The 16359-nt window shown below is 35.6% G+C and overlaps 1 protein-coding gene across 8 annotated transcripts in view; it reads right to left on the reverse strand.

The window, feature by feature from the left end:
- The window catches only part of LOC117394834 (gap junction gamma-1 protein-like), a 33416-nt gene extending 17273 nt beyond the window's left edge, over nt 1-16143 (reverse strand). For 2 of the 8 annotated variants that reach the window (XM_059017730.1, XM_059017737.1), the window contains exons 1-2: nt 14673-14915; nt 8552-8641 (exon numbers count right to left, since the gene is read on the reverse strand). The gene's annotated coding sequence lies outside the window, so the exon portion shown is untranslated. Of the gene's footprint in view, nt 1-8551; nt 8642-14672; nt 14916-15184; nt 15333-15812; nt 15987-16028 lie in introns of those variants that run through there. The other 6 variants (XM_059017702.1, XM_059017711.1, XM_059017721.1 and 3 more) reach the window with 6 other exon arrangements.
- Between the last annotated feature and the right edge of the window lie 216 nt (nt 16144-16359).

Below are 16359 nucleotides of genomic sequence, written 5' to 3' on the forward strand. Positions count from 1 at the left end.
TCCTGAAAGAAACTACATGCTTTAACTCAGGGGCCTTACAACCCAGAGGAATCATTGTAACGCCTGACATTAATTGACCATGACGACTTAGCTCTCTCACTACAAGTTCATTTTTCAGAAAAGGCGGAATATTGGAAATTGTTATTTTCCTAGCGGGAGCCGCAAGAGGCAGAACAGACACTAACACTCCGTCAATAACCAGCCCTTGCTGAACCATTTCGGAAACTATTAATTCATTGCTCAAAAATACAACTACAACCTTATTCATCCGTGACGCCGACTTGATATTCTCACACCCAATTACTTTTCCAAGTTCTACCACACATTTCTCAACCGGGACAGACACATCCACTACAATTTTTATGCCATTTCTCCGTGTCATATGTTCAAAATTGGGAACTGATCCCCTCGGGATTCCCCCGACTTTGGCCATCATGGCCGATAAGACCCAACTATTTTCCCTTCTTTTATTTTTTAAACCTATAACATAAAAAAAGGATGAAAAGTGAAAAAAGAAATGAACAAAAACAACGGGGAAAAAAACCCCTCACTCACTCTGAGCTCCACACGCTGCAAGCACTCCCAACAGACACCTCGACAAACAGACAGCACGAATAGATAGGTAGATAGATAGATAGATAGATAGATAGTCACTGGCAGTTCTCACGCGTCGCTGTAACTTGGCGTAAGGAACTACCGTTCCTCTCGATGTAATGGATTGCCACCTCAAATGCATTTTCATTCATATGAAACCACACACTTCACAATTACTTTTCATTTCATTCAAACAGCTGGATACAATTAAGATACTGACATTGCTTGTTCGCTTCTAGTTTACAACATTACCATGTTGCGGATTCTGTTTTTGAACAGAAGTGTGCTGCTAGACGACTACCAGTCTCTGAGGTCGATTATCACTTTTCTAGTCGACTAGTTGTCTATTTAGTGCTACCCATAGTACTAGTTGGGCCATTCCATGAAAAAGTAACATTTGATAGATTCGATCAGTCATCAATATCAGACTACTGGTAAGCCCAAGACTGATCCACAAGGGCCACAATACTTGTGGCCCTTGTGGATCAAACTATTAAATGTTACAAACTCAGCTTTCATTGTAAATGTAGACTTTTTACACAATTTCAAACTTTGCCAAATACCTCCACTGAACCCTGTAGTGTGTCTTATATGAAGTTATTGCTCTGTTATAATGCTCAAATCAAGAGAATTATAGGACATATACCAGGCACTTCTCAAATTACCTGAAAGAATGAAAACTGTTAATGATTCAAAGAAAGAAATCAGAATTTGAACTCATTTTTTTTAAAGAATATTGTGTTGTTGTAATTAATCAATAATGCATTATTATTATTATTATTATTATTATTATTATTATTATTATTATATACTTGGGCAACACCACATTCTTTCATATTTATTGCATACATTTCTAGCTTGCTAATGGAATTGTGGCTTTAAAGTATTATTCAGGAAAGAATAAAATAAAATAACTTGTGCAGAACATGCAAAAACAAGTTGGTAGTATCCTGAACTCTGACTGCTTTGCTTCAAAACTGAATAAAAAAAAATAAAAAAAAATTAACAATTATTTAAATTAAATTAGATTAAATTAAAAAAGGCAGACAGTATCGTTCACTTTACCTGTAATCCAACTTCCAAGTAAATCTTCCCAAAACCAGCACGACACTCAGAAGTGAAGAGCCACCTTCAACACCATGTATGGTTATCAGCAGATTATCAGTGTTTCAGTCTAAAGATGAGCATGACTGTCAGAAGCAGCCCAAGGACTGGCTTGTGTGTCTGGTTGGGGGGGGGGGGGGCTTGATTTTATGCACAAATCCACCTCATTCTTCTACACAGTGGAGTTTAAACTGGAGTCCAGAGGAAGACAGTAGTTGATTTTTTTAGAATAAATAGCATTTAAACAAAAACCTTCCGAAATTCATGATGTTTTCCAAATCCTCTTTGTTACCTTACTATTAGTTCTTTGGTATAAAAAAAACAAACAAAACATGGCTAGCAGGAATGACAACAAATATACCATGACATGTTGGAGTACTACTGCACCGAGATGTGGTCTTAATGTAATGCATTTACTATCGATGCAACATTACGGCATGACTTGTACAATGCTCTGCCTTAGCATTTCTTAATAATTCTAATGAATAAGAATCACTTCCATTTTAATGCCTCTCACATAAAAGCAACAGCAAAAATGAACAAAACAATGAACTGTATCCTGGGTTCGCTATATGTATCTCCACTAAAGCTGAAAGCTGTCACTGCATTGGTTTTATATGTGCAAATCCTCTCTGGTCTGTGCTTTACAAAAGTAGCTCACAAAGGTTAAAATGGGTCTATAATAAAAACAGTATGCTCTACAAGCACCGTGTCTGGCTTCTATTACGAAGTGATACATCATACGTGAATATGCTAGGCATGATAGGCTGAACCATTCACAGGGCTTGCAGAGGTACACAAGGCTTGCAGATGTTTAAATAAGGAAGCAATGATACAGACAAGATAAATGGCCTGCATACTGTCTATTTGATAAATACATTGGTTAAAAAAGTACACATGTTTTAGATATTTTTCTAAAATGCTAAACTTTCTAAATTCGAAAGACTACATTGCCTTTGGCACTACCATGCTGATAAATGTGCAGGACTCAAGTCACCAGCATGCTAATTGTACTGTATATAAATACAACCCTCATTCATTCATGTTTAAGTTGTACAATATTATATTGTTTTTCTGGTCTGGCTTTCAAATGTATTGCTGTATTTTTTATTTGTACCATTTTCATTTGTATGTACAGTACAATGTGCTGCTTGTCAATAAAATGACACTGAGTGGAATCTAAGGTATACACAGGTAATCGTATTCTATAATGCATACTGTTGTGTTTTTGATAGGGTGATATACAAGAGGTGAGCATTATGCAATGGGTGCATGTAATACAAGCAAGCGAAGAAAGCTCTGTAAATAAACAGCTGTAAATTCAACATTAGAGCTATGAGTATTATGAAAAAGTCAATGACCATGACATATATCAACAGCATGTACAGAATAGAAAATGAGTTAGCAATTAAAGCAATAACAATTTGATAGGAGATTCACCAGATATGAAAAAATGGAATAGAATAGAATTGAACTTTTATGACAAGAAATGTGGAAACGTGTTCAGTGTGACTTTAATATATACATTATATATACATTATATATATATATATATATATATATATATATATATGGTCCCCAGTGGGGCGATAATTATGGTAAATCTTGGGTGGAATTCCTTCTTACTGTAACTTCTAACTATCTCTTGTCCAGTTCTTTACTATAAATTGTTAAAAGAACAATCTTTTTCTGAAATGAAAAAAACGCCATTTGGATGCCAGAATAATCTGTTAAACCCAAAGGAGGAGTCTCATAGTCTAACAATCATTGCCCCGGAAGCACTTTCCTTTAACACAGATAGCATAGTACATCTAAAAAAGATATGATTTTATTTTTCATTCTGGGTCAGTTCCTGAGCAACATGTATAATTCAAACTGTGATCTTTAGGTAATGGCTGATCCCCAGAGTATTTCTTTGGAAACTAAACTGTAATTGTGCAACTAGGAAAATAGCATCCAATGCATTCCAGTGTTCTTTGTCTGATACAGTTAAAATGGGGTTCTTTAGTAGGTGCTTACTTCACTTCACCACCTTTTTCCAGTAGTTGTAGAAATGGTTCACTTAAACATTAATACAGCTTGATTACTGACAGAGATTACTGTCAGTAATGAGCCCTGTAACACTGGCAATTCCAAATGTGGAAGGTACTATTGCCATTACCTGTCAATTTCTGTGAATTTTCACTGTAATTTTGTAGTTGAGCGTGCTTTTCCCATCCTTATAATAAGCTTTTACTGTAATCTGATTAAATATGTTTTACCATAGTCCCCAGTGAATCACCATTTCCAACACTAAACTAAAAAGTTTAATGACAGGGGCTCAGAGAAACCTTTGCACAGAGTTTAATTGCAGCATTAGAATAATTAAGTATGGTACAGTGTTTTTAGATCATCCAACCTCACTACTGACTGATAGAATTCTCATTAGCATAAGGGGGGACTCTTCTACTAAGAAACATAAGTGATTCTATGTAAAAATGTATGACAGACAGTCAGACACACAGCCTCCATGCCCCACAGAAGTATGACGTGCTAAAGAAAGTCCTAAACAACATTATATGACAAGCACTTCTCTTGATAAAAATAAATAAATCCTTCAATAAATTGTTGCTTGTGAACTTATGTACATACAGCTTCCACTATATACCACCCTTGTACTACCTGATATTTGCTTGTCATGGTCCAATACACAAAATTGTACGTTTCATGGTTTTCACTTCCTGCCTCATGGCACATAAGACTCACAAGATTTTTCCGTCCAAGTCTTGGCATTGTTGCAGTAGCAGTTTGTGGCCCTCAGTAAATGTACGTAGGTTGTATCTGAACACAAATACATACACAGAACTGCACTAAAAGTTCTAAGATTCAGAAATGTCTGTATCTGTCTCCACTTTCAATACTGTCATTTTTTTTTAAATAGAGAATTCTTATTTTATATTATTTAATATAATTGTAATAAAAATATATTGAAGTTATTATACTTTTTTATATGATGTTATTTTTATTATGCTCTTTTATTTATTTATTTATTTTAGTTGATTACCACCAGGTGTTTGGTCTCAGGAGCATGTTTACATCATTGCTGACTTTGTATGGAAGTCATCTGATAGAACATATGAAGGACTGAGGGAAAAACCTGAAATGTTCTTAAAAAAAAAAAAAAAAAAAAAAAAATGAAGAAGAAAAGAAAACAAACAAAAAAAGGGTTTTTCACTGCCAGTTTCACACTATCCCACTGGTAGATACCCTATAAAAGATAACTAGAGTATCTTGAAACTCGCTTTACACAGTGAAATCAATTGCAGAACTGAAAACACATTTTAAAAATGTCTGTACACACACAAAACATGTTGGTTTAAAATAAGATGTATGCCCTCTGCATTTACTGTAAATAATTGACCATTTCTTTCATTAAGATCAGTCTACTTTGTACACAAGGTCACAAGCAAGGGACTAATAGACACCATAACTTAAATGCAAATAGAGCAAGCTGTTGTAATTACCTTTTACTAATTGGTTACTGTAAAGAATGCAGTACCTTTAACGCTTTAGAAGGTGGAAAGGGGTACAAATGCACCCCACATACATAAATGTGTTAACTTTAAAGAATGCAGTTATCAAATACAGGGCCTCATTTACAAAGCGTTTACCGTAAGCAAAACATGATTACCGTGTGCAGTTCTTTCCCTGCCCTATTTACTAATCCCATTTCCGTGCGGAAAACAAGGATTTAGCGGATGCAAAATGAAAGTGTCGGAATAGCGGCGCCGCCTCATTTGCATTGAATTAATGATGTTTACGTATCTAAAGCAACATGTTAAACACAGATAATGAGCTGCCATACATTCATGACCTATTCATGACAAGGATTTTGCACATGCAAAAGTGACCCAAAAATTATGCTGACTGAATGCTGCAGCAAAGCGGAGAGCATAGGCGGCAGAAACTGTGTACTGATTTGAAATATAAAAAATATATTGTAATGACCTGGACAACTGCTTTGTTGCAGGACTTGTCTGTTCAGTCTGTCTTGTCTGTCTCTTATGTTACATGTATTGTAAGGGGAATGGGTCACGCCGTTACTTAGCATGGGAAAGGGGAGTGAGTGAATGAGTGGGGAGAATGTGTGTTACTGTTTTCGGGGGTTGCAGGGCATGGATGTGATTGGTTGATGAGCCGGACAGCGGGGCGATGGGAGGTTATATAATAAGGGGGTGCATGAGCCTGGGGACTGGAGACAGTCCAGCGCTGAACTTGAATGAGAAACTGTGGGTGCGACTGAGCGAGCGTGTGAGCTGTGACTGGAGAGAATATGCAGTGAAAGTGCCAAGACTAAAACGTAGGGTTATTATTTTGGTGCCATGAATTCCGGCCCCTGACAGGAATTCTCTGTAGTTTCAAATAAAACAAACATTGTGAGAATTCAACACCGTCTCCCTGAGTACTACTTCCTAAACATGAAAACATTGCAATATTCTAAATGAACGGATCAAGCATATTATGATAGTTTGCAAAATCAGATGAAAGCTTTCAGTACAATTAGGATAACACATAATCATTATTTACAAAATCTTGTTATACTACTTGCAAATGTTGTAAAATGGAAGGATGAACTTTGTGGCGTGAAAGCTAGGGTGCCTGCACTGCAAGCTGCATTGGAAGCATGTCTTGGGTTCGAGTCCCACACAGGGTTTATACTGCAAACTTAAAAAAAAAATGTAATGTATTTTATTTATGTGTAACAAACAAATTTTTAATATGAAAAAAATGTAGTTGATATGAATGACACTTTGTACAAACCACAAATAACTGCCCACATATATAATGTCTCCCACAATTGTAATAACCACCTGTTCACATATATAATGTCTCCCACAAATGTTGCATCCATGATAATGCCCGTGAATTACTTAGTACATAGTTATTTATGTATTTAAATAACAGTTTAACTTATAATTAATAATATTCATTAGTGCCGGTTTTGGATATTAAGATTTTTTTTTTTAAATCCATTTGCATACCACCAATAACGACTGCCCAATGATTAAAGTATATACTCTTCTAGTTAATTATGACAAAGGTTTTTTTTTTGTAATAAATAATAACTGAAAGTTGGTAGATGAGTATAACATTTTTGGGAGAGATTATTACATTTGTGGGCAGGTGGTTTTTACACTTGTGGGAGATATTACATTTGTGGTTTGTACAACATCTCTACAAGGTCTGCTATCAAGCTACAAGCCTATGCCAACAGCGATAAAAGCATGTGGATCTTTACTGAGACTTTTTTTCAATACATAAATTGCCTTATATTGGTTTGCACCTCTAAGCATTGGTGCACTTTATGTTTTTTAGTAGATAGATAGATAGATATATAGATAGACATAGATAGATAGATAGATAGATAGATAGATAGATAGATAGGCAGGATTTGAACCCTAACTAGTCATACTTTCACTCCAACTACATAACCACTATGCTACACAGATTCACATCTCAACCTTTTCAACAGACTAGGCTACTACTTACATTTGCCAAACGGCAATACATTGCCTCAATATAGGTTGAACAATTTTGCTATTCCCGAACGTGTGTGAGTGTGTTATAAGTGATAAAAGAAGTGATATTTGAAACAAAAACACATTGGAAATGTGAAAAAATGTAACTGTAAAACCGATGGGGGCCCAATTCTTTCTACAAACTTGTATCAAAAACACAAGCTAAGGTAGAAGAAACAACTGGGGCAAACTTGGCCAGCACGAAGAAAATAGGCACAGCTGTCAAAGTGGTGGGGCCCAAGGTTGCCCCAATTGTTTCTATTAACTTGGCTTGTGTTTTTCAGGCACAATAAAAGCAGATCGAACTTGCATGAAAAACACAAGCCAAGTTAGTAGAAAGAATTGGGGCAACCTTGTTTGCTAAGATACACTCCAGGCTTACCAGGAACCATCAACTTCATGTTGAAACAAACATAGGTGTACAGCACATTCACTTTTTTCTGTTTTTAACTTAGTGGGTCTTTCCATGCCAGGTGGTGTGGTTTTTAACCAGTTTGAGCTCAGAAGCTGCTCTTCAGTTTAATTTGCCTGCCATTGACATATGTAACATTAGCTAGATCAGCCAACGTGTCATTATAGAATTGAGAGCTAGTGCCATCTAGTGAATAGCTACTCTGGATCAAGTTTCTTTAAGTAATTCTGGTAATTTGCAACTAGATGGTGCTGGCATTTACTAGTAAAAGGCTCTTTGGCAAAAGTTACATACGTATGTTGATGGCACTCAACTAAAACTGAAGAGCAGCTCCTGAACTCATTGTCAAAGCACCTTAACACAGCTTTATCAATTTAAAAAATAAACTGAATTTGAAGCTACAGCACGAACTCTGTAAAGAGCAAGTTGGTATGGGTACATAAATGTATATTTACTCATGTGTTGTTCCGGCAGTTCAAGTCACGTTGTTGACAGATTTATTTGAGATGCAGCATACAGCTATAACCAAGTCTAAAATCTGTGCAGCACAGATACATATATATGGTTAAAATCCATTCTTAAATTCAATATCAGTATCAAAGTCATCTAACATCAAGCCACAGTTTGTTAGTTTTTTTAATCTTAACTATTACAGTAGTTTAGATGGAAGTATACAATATTTTACCAACAATTTAGGTACAGACAGCAAGAAAAGTACTTAATCACATTTTCAATGTTATTAAAGTAATATTTTGTTTAACAAGTCTTGAATAGCTTTATGGTTATAAAAGATTACAAAAAAGGAACATGACCATTTTTGACCAACAAAAGTGTACAATACATACATAATTACAGTATATTATACTTTAAAAACAGTCCATACCTTCCCATATACAGAAAACAACGATGCTTTACTTCTAATCACTTCACTGCATCCTACGATGGTTCCGGACCTTGGTTAGCAGTTCTGAACCTTCAACAAGAAAATGAAGACAATAGCTCATTCTGAGGGCACTGTATCGGCAGCCACTCCCCACCAAGCACAAAGGACAGCACACTAGAATTCAGCCTTCTTCCCCTCCAATAGTTTCATTGTTCAATCTGCCGAGTTTTTACACTGGACAGTTTTGTGTATTTGAATCATGGGTTTTGTTCTAGATTTCATTCAGATCTTTTACCAACGTGTGCATGACTCCTCCAAGCCATGATGACTACAGAACAGAAATGCAGTACAATGAAATCCATCATGGTTCCAAAAATTCACCTTTTTACCTACTTCTACCACACAGGGACACAAATGAGAAACACCAGCCTAACACTAGAAATAGGTATGATTATGCACCTGGTACAATCCCGGCAGTTTTATTAGTTCACTCAATGCCAGCTCAGTGATGTGGATTTGTCATGGATCAAACAGAGTGTAGTGGTTTGTTTTCACAGGTGGTTGCAGAAACAGCTCTAATCACCAAATTACACATTTAGCCAGCCCATTCTGATCATATTTGATATAAACTTTTTTTTTTCAACAATGCATTACCTGTGATCCTATACATTACCTGAATACCTGTGATATAATGTATTATTATTATTAATTATTATTATTATTATTATTATTATTATTATTATTATTATTATGATGTCAGTTAAACCACTTTATGGGAAATAGGGTGCAAATGATACCTTACTCTAATGCTTAATGAATTTCCACAACATTGTTAAAAAAAAACAAAAAAACGTGTGTGTTTAATGTACTACTGAAATGTATTTATGAGCCACATGTTAAAGCATGTAATGATGTCCATCTCTTTAAACAAATACAGCATTTGGTATATCATCTTCCTTGTATAAAATACAGTTATTTATTTCTTAGCAGACACCCTTAGTGCAGTGTTTACTGCATTTACATAAATCAGTGTCATCCAAAAACTTCTCTGTACAAAAATGCCTCATTAGAAAAAGAACAATCACAAATAGGAATGCACTTCCTTCAAAAACAAGCAGGCAGGTACAGCATTACATCCACATTATGCTCAGGGATGCCTGTGTTCAAGTGAACCATGGCATCTCTCTTGCTTAAAGTAAAGGTAATTTGTTGCATGAAACATACTATCCTGTCTCTTAAAATCCAATACAAAAAAGCAGTTCAGTGTGCGATAATTATTAGCGATTTTTATAATGCCAGCCAAGGACTGATCCAATGAACTTGACATGGTTCAGCCATGTCTAATGTTAGCAGAATGAGGCTGAAGTCACCCTGGAGATGCAAAGCATTAGTCCCCTTGAGGTGATTATGGAAAACTGCAGTGCATCCTGCCCACAACCAGACTCATACAGTACATGCAGGTTAAAGATCAAAATGAAGAGATTTGGATAGGTGGATGAGGAACCAGAGTACAACATCACTTTGACAGCAGGGTGGCTGTGAGTTTATACACTGTACATCTATGGCCACAAGTTTTGTGTCACCCTATATAATTAACTAATTTTGCTTCATAAAGTCAAATGAAACCTGCTGAATAATGTTACGTTAACATATTGAATTACATACCGCTTTGTAGTTTTATATGCTATCTACAAAGGAGGCCAAGTAATAAATCAGGAACTACTAGCAATGTGGTAACTCCCCCTATTAGCCTATTTTTATAACTTGGTTCCCTTTTGCAGGTATCACATCTCCATCAATTTTCCCCAGATGTCGAATGATAAAAACATTTTCCAAATAATGGTGTGTTGTTGTATCTAGAATCTTGTGAATTTGTGGCTGAAGCTTTCCTGAAAAACTTTTTAACTGCTGGTGTCAATAAAACGTCTTTCATTCACAAATTTTAATACACTTTGAATTGTGTTTCACTCTTTTTTTGCTGTATGAACCAAACTAGTTTATTCTATTACCTCAAATCTACTGCACAGTGTACTGCAGCTGTGGTCTTTAAAAAACAATTAACTGAGTCATGTAATTTGAATCATGCAAATAATATCACAGATTATCAATTAAAAAATGTGCTAATAAACAATGAGAAGACTTTTAGATTAAATGTATGTCATTGAATTTAAAAGTGTATTTTTTTTTTATTTCTAAACATACCACTATTTACTGTTTTATAATTATGGGCGCTATTTTTAATGCAACTTTGTACATACAGTATGTATTTGTAACGGTAGATGAGAAATAAACAGATCTTTCCATTTAAAAAAAACACCAATCCATAGAAGAACAAACAAATCCCCCTTAACATTCAGCTATAAAAACACTTTAAAGACTGTAGTTTACATCTCTTGTCTCGCAGCCACAGTACTGTATCTTTTATCACAATGGGATTGTGAACACTTCTGCACAGGCACACACTGCATCATTGAAAAGTTTGGACCCAACCCCAAATCTGCAGCTGAGCAGTGGAAAACATATTTTGTACAATTGTAAAAGCTAAATTTTTAATGCAAACCAGTCCCCTTCCATTTGTGAGCAGGTGGCCGTTGCTGATTCATTGAACATATCATCCAGAATGGTGGAATGTGTCTATTGTTTGAGGATTTTACCTTCTAATTCATCAATTGTCCAGACTGTGGAAAAAAAAAATCTTAAGGGAAGTTTTAAAACACAATAATTGCGTCAGTATTTAAGAACACTTGTACTTCTTCAGTCCTGCATACACAGCACTACATTCATCAATTTGATGGTATGCATCAAATTGAACCATTCATGTATGATTTACTACTGCTTACTGGTGGTATTTAATAGTTTCCCAGTGATATTTTAAGTCAGGAATGACCAATCTGTTGACTGCTTTTTAGAAATCCACCCAGACAAGTAAGTACCAGGTATTTCAATGCCCTAATAAATCTACTAAACTGGCATCCGCAGTGTATGCCCTAGTTGATTTAGCCAAACATTTCGATATCAGTCCTCTTGTCCTGACTTTAATAATCAGCTAGATGAGGGACAGGTCATTTTGTTTGAATGTCCATCCCTGAGGCTAGTCTGTCCCTAACTATTACTTCCCTACTGCGGCTGGCAGCGTTCACTCTTGCAACTACAGTAGCTTCACCTCCCAGGGCAATTCAAACTGAAATGCTAAGGTTTTTAAAACCCTTTCGTTGTTCCATTTTTCTCTCTCTTTGTTTCAGGCTGCCTGCTTCATTTAACGCAACGTGATTAAATGAACAATGAACTGAAAAGACATTGCACAGCAAAACGAAAGATGTTAAATGCAAACAAAATGCCTTGAATCAAATATTTAATAAATGTTTGCCAGTAAATTGATTTACTATACATTTACTGTTCTATCAATCTAATCTACTGGTTCAATCGATTGTTAGTATTATGACTGGCACTTCCCTGGCATCGTCTCATACTGTACAGTAGAGTGAATGATTTTTAAACCATGAAAAAGAAGATTCAGCCCTCCAGGGCAGGGTTGAGATGCCTGGTTTGTGAATAAAGCCAGAACATTTATCTCTAGTGTTGCCAACACATCACATTCTGGGTTTTTACAGCAAACAATAATTACAGTAGTGTAATTACATAAAGTACAGTAGTGTACTCCCACCCAAACAAGCCAATAATAATAATAATACATTTTATTTGCACATTATTATTATGAAGTATTAACATCATTATTATTAGTAATGACAATAGTAAGATAATAACGACAATATTAAATATTAAATATATTAATTACACAATTTAAATATCAACTATGTATCTGTTTATTATCTACATGTATTCAAAAATCGGATAAGTAAGTATACAAATAACCAAAATAAATATGCAGTTCGGTCACTGCTGCTGTTCTCGTAGGTTTGAACTTTACTGTTAAAAGGTTAAAATGAATCATATTTCTGTTAATTTTACTCAACCAAAATGATACCAGTACGCACAGCATAATTCACCAAAAGAAAAGAAAAAAAAAAAAAAAAAAAAACCCAGACAACTCAACATGCTCTAGATCTGGGGTTTTCAAGCTGTGGGTCGGGACCAGCTACTGTGGGTAGGAAGCCATGCCCAGGTCGCCAAAAATGTTTGACCGGTAGGATTAAATTACATTATATATATATAACAAAAAAAAAAAAACGGGATCGGAATCAAGATCACTGGATCCGGATCATTTGAAGGTGTTTTACTAAGCGGATCTGGATATAGCTCTGGCTCCACTGATCCGTAATCTTGATCCGATCCTGGAGCTGCACGCGCCGTAACTTGGGAAACTAACCAATGAGTAGCGAACATACGTGGCGCGTAGTTTAAAGCCCCCGGCTGTCAAATTTGTACAGGTAATGTTACGAAGAAAAGGCAAACGGATGGACAGAATTGCATCAATTAAAAAATGTAAATCTAGGTTAATGTATGTCAACAAGAAAACTTTAATTTTTTTAACTCCCCCAGTAGCACGGTAGTTTAACTTTTCCTATTAAACTGAAATAGTAAACTTAAAACGGCACAGCAAAACAACTTTTGTGCTATACACAAAAACAGGGGGTGCGTTCAGCAGGCGTGAGTCTGCGCGTAACGTCACGGTCTGTGCAGACGCAGCGTGGACAGCTTTGTTAGATGAACAGTTCTGAGCAGAACCAAAAAGGAGGTGGTGTTGAGAGAAATTCTAATCGCAGAAGTAGTGGATGCAATCGAAGTTCCCTTTGTGCTCCACCACCTTCATAATTTACAGCATGATCAGAAAATGTATAGAAACAGTCCCTGCTATAAAGAGATAATATAAACGTATGTTTTGTGATGTGGGACAAATTAATGAGCATTATAACGGGGAGGATTCCCCCCGCCCTCTCACAAAGGGGTTGTTAGACAGTACTGTATTTTGATCTGGGACAAAAATAGTTCAAATACTTGCACATATGGACGCATATCTCACTTCAACTACCTGTTATTAAAGCTGATTTATTCTCCTTAATTCAAAGTAGGTTATTCCCTGTCCCTGACAGCCTTTCATCAATAACCAATTACACCTGCTGAAAATAACAGAGCGGTTTTAGGTTCATTTAGCATTTTTTTGTTTTGTTTTGTTTACATGTTTAAACCTTTAGAATAAATACCTGAATATTTGAAAAGTATAAAAGTTGTGTGGAAAAAGAGTCAAATCATTTAAATTTGTATTACAAATCATTCATAAGATAATTAATGACATGAGGCGATTCACACCCCTTGACTAGGTGGTAGTAGCACATGGAGTGAGGATTGTATCTGGTTGCCTACACACCTTTGTCAGCCAACGCTCGTCTATTGTTTTGAGCCGCGGCTGCTCCAGCGCAGTACCTGGCTGTCCTTGCAAAGGTACCATCAAATGTTCCTGTCAGAACACTGCACTCTGATTGGTTATCATATTATTGTTAATAAAAACGAGTAATAATCCTCTTCCAACACCGAAACCCTAAACCTAAGGTCAGTATCCTATACTGCAGTCATTACACATCTAAAGTAGTTCATGTTTGGCAGCGAATAAGCGTTTTTGTTACTTAAAAAAAAGTGACCAGAGGTGCTGACTTCCTCAGTTGTCCTGACAGGAACATTTCGTAGTACCTTTGTAAGCACTGCTAGTATCTGTCAGGAGATGCGCGATCTGCTGACCTGGTGACGTCTTTTCCGGATGAGTTCACGCATATGGCGAACTTGGATAGGTTTTGCACAAAATCTGCGCAGCATTAGGAAAATATGCGTACGTGCACGCAGCCAATGTTACCTTGTGCAAATAAGTATAGACATCAGTAAAAATGTAATAATTTACCAAGCACGCTTTACATAATTATTACACCAAATTAATCACGATATATTTCTCATTTTAAATTATTTGGGTGTTTAAATACATCACACTCACATCTCACACCTCTCATCTCAATTTGTATTTCGTTACTGAAAGTTTATCAATTTTCCAAAAACTTGAGGCCATGTTTTACTACACATTTTTAAACTTACACATAAACACCATAGCATATATCGTAATACAATGCCTACAACACAATAACACAATATATTCCTAATAAAGTTGAGTTCTTACCTGTAAACAGGAACATGTTTAAAGTTGGGAACTGTCTGTAGTCTGTAAACAGTTAGCCTTCCCTTAAAATCAGTAAAAGGATAACGTCATTTGTCAATACCTAATACGCACCTGTTAGTAATTGTTATGCACATCTCTGTGATTTATTTGTGTATTAGGGGTAACTGAATGAAATAATTGTAATATATATATATATATATATATATTTTTCTGACCAATAATAATAATAATAATTAAAACAAAGCTTAAAAAATATGAAGCTAATTATTAATTTAGAATTGGTTATGTTATTCGACATTTATTTGGTTCGTTTAGGAATGTGTGTTTACATTGTATAAGGCCTAATCTGCAATAGGACCTGATACAAACATGTACTATGCATACAAAAAAAGACGGGACGTCGTGTTTTATCCCGTTTCAGTTTACTATATATAATCACCCAGTGGATTTATTTATGTATTTAAATTAAAATAAAGAATTGCGCACGCTAAAAGCATTAAACTTAATCTAACCTAACGCGCTCTCGTCTTAATTTTTCCATTTTAAAACATTCGATTAAACTCTGATCCGACTCTGGATCAGATTGTGAGCCGAAACGTCACGGAGCAGGATCAGCGCCCAGAACAACCGGCTCAAGAAACAGGCGCAGTCGTCCCACTAACAACCATCCCTTCAGTTATTTGGTGAGTTTGACTGTTTAAGTAAAGTACTTTATTTCATCATTAGTCAAGTAAAGGTGGGTCACATTTTTTTTTTTTTTTTTTTACATTTAAGGATGGGTCGTCAGGTGGAAAAGGTTGAAAACCACTGCTTTTGATGACATCTAACTATGTAAGCCACTTTTGTTTTTGTTTTTTTTACAAACTAAGTTTAATTGAAACCTGTCAAAAACTTTCCATCGAACTTTTATGCTGAATTAACTATTGTAGTTTTGTATTATTTTTTAACACCTGTTCACATGTAAAGACATGCATATCAAAAATATACTACAACCATAATACTAACAATATTACTACACAGTCTATAATGCAAGCAGCGTCATATAGGCTAGGTGATCTCCTGTTTAGCTTACATTGCATACACATGTAATATGAATATATATGAATTTCCCTCAGACAGCCTAGAAATGAAAATACTTACAATTCCATTATCCCCCATGGTGATGAATTATTGCCCGTGTGAGACCATCAACCCAAACAATAACAATACCAGTGGACAGAGGCAGCATTTTCTCTTTAACAGGATGCAACAAAAAACAAACAAATAAATAAATATGTCATATAATACTTATTTCTGTTGTCTATGACAGATATTCTAATGCCGCTATAATAAAGAAAAACAAATGCATACATATACCTATATTAGTCCTTCTGCTGTTCCTAATTTAGTCTATTAGTGAAGGCTAACACAGCTGGCTCCCAGATCATCCAAGCGGCAACTAATAGAGCACCGACGTCACTTGGCTAACAAGAGAACAGAGGGAGTGAAAAGGGGGTGAAGATGATAACAGTCCTACAGTGCAGACAACTTTTAACATCCTACAGGCACCGGGAAATAATTCTGTCATTTAAACTGGTAAAGCAATAATTGAAAATTGGTATTGATTTGAATGAGCGTCGGGCATAGTGTAGTCTATAGGCATTTACAATATTCTATTATTATTGTTCTCTTGTTATTTCCTATGTGA

This window comes from Acipenser ruthenus, chromosome 3, assembly GCF_902713425.1.
Source record: "Acipenser ruthenus chromosome 3, fAciRut3.2 maternal haplotype, whole genome shotgun sequence".
Classification (NCBI taxonomy): Eukaryota; Metazoa; Chordata; class Actinopteri; order Acipenseriformes; family Acipenseridae; genus Acipenser; species Acipenser ruthenus.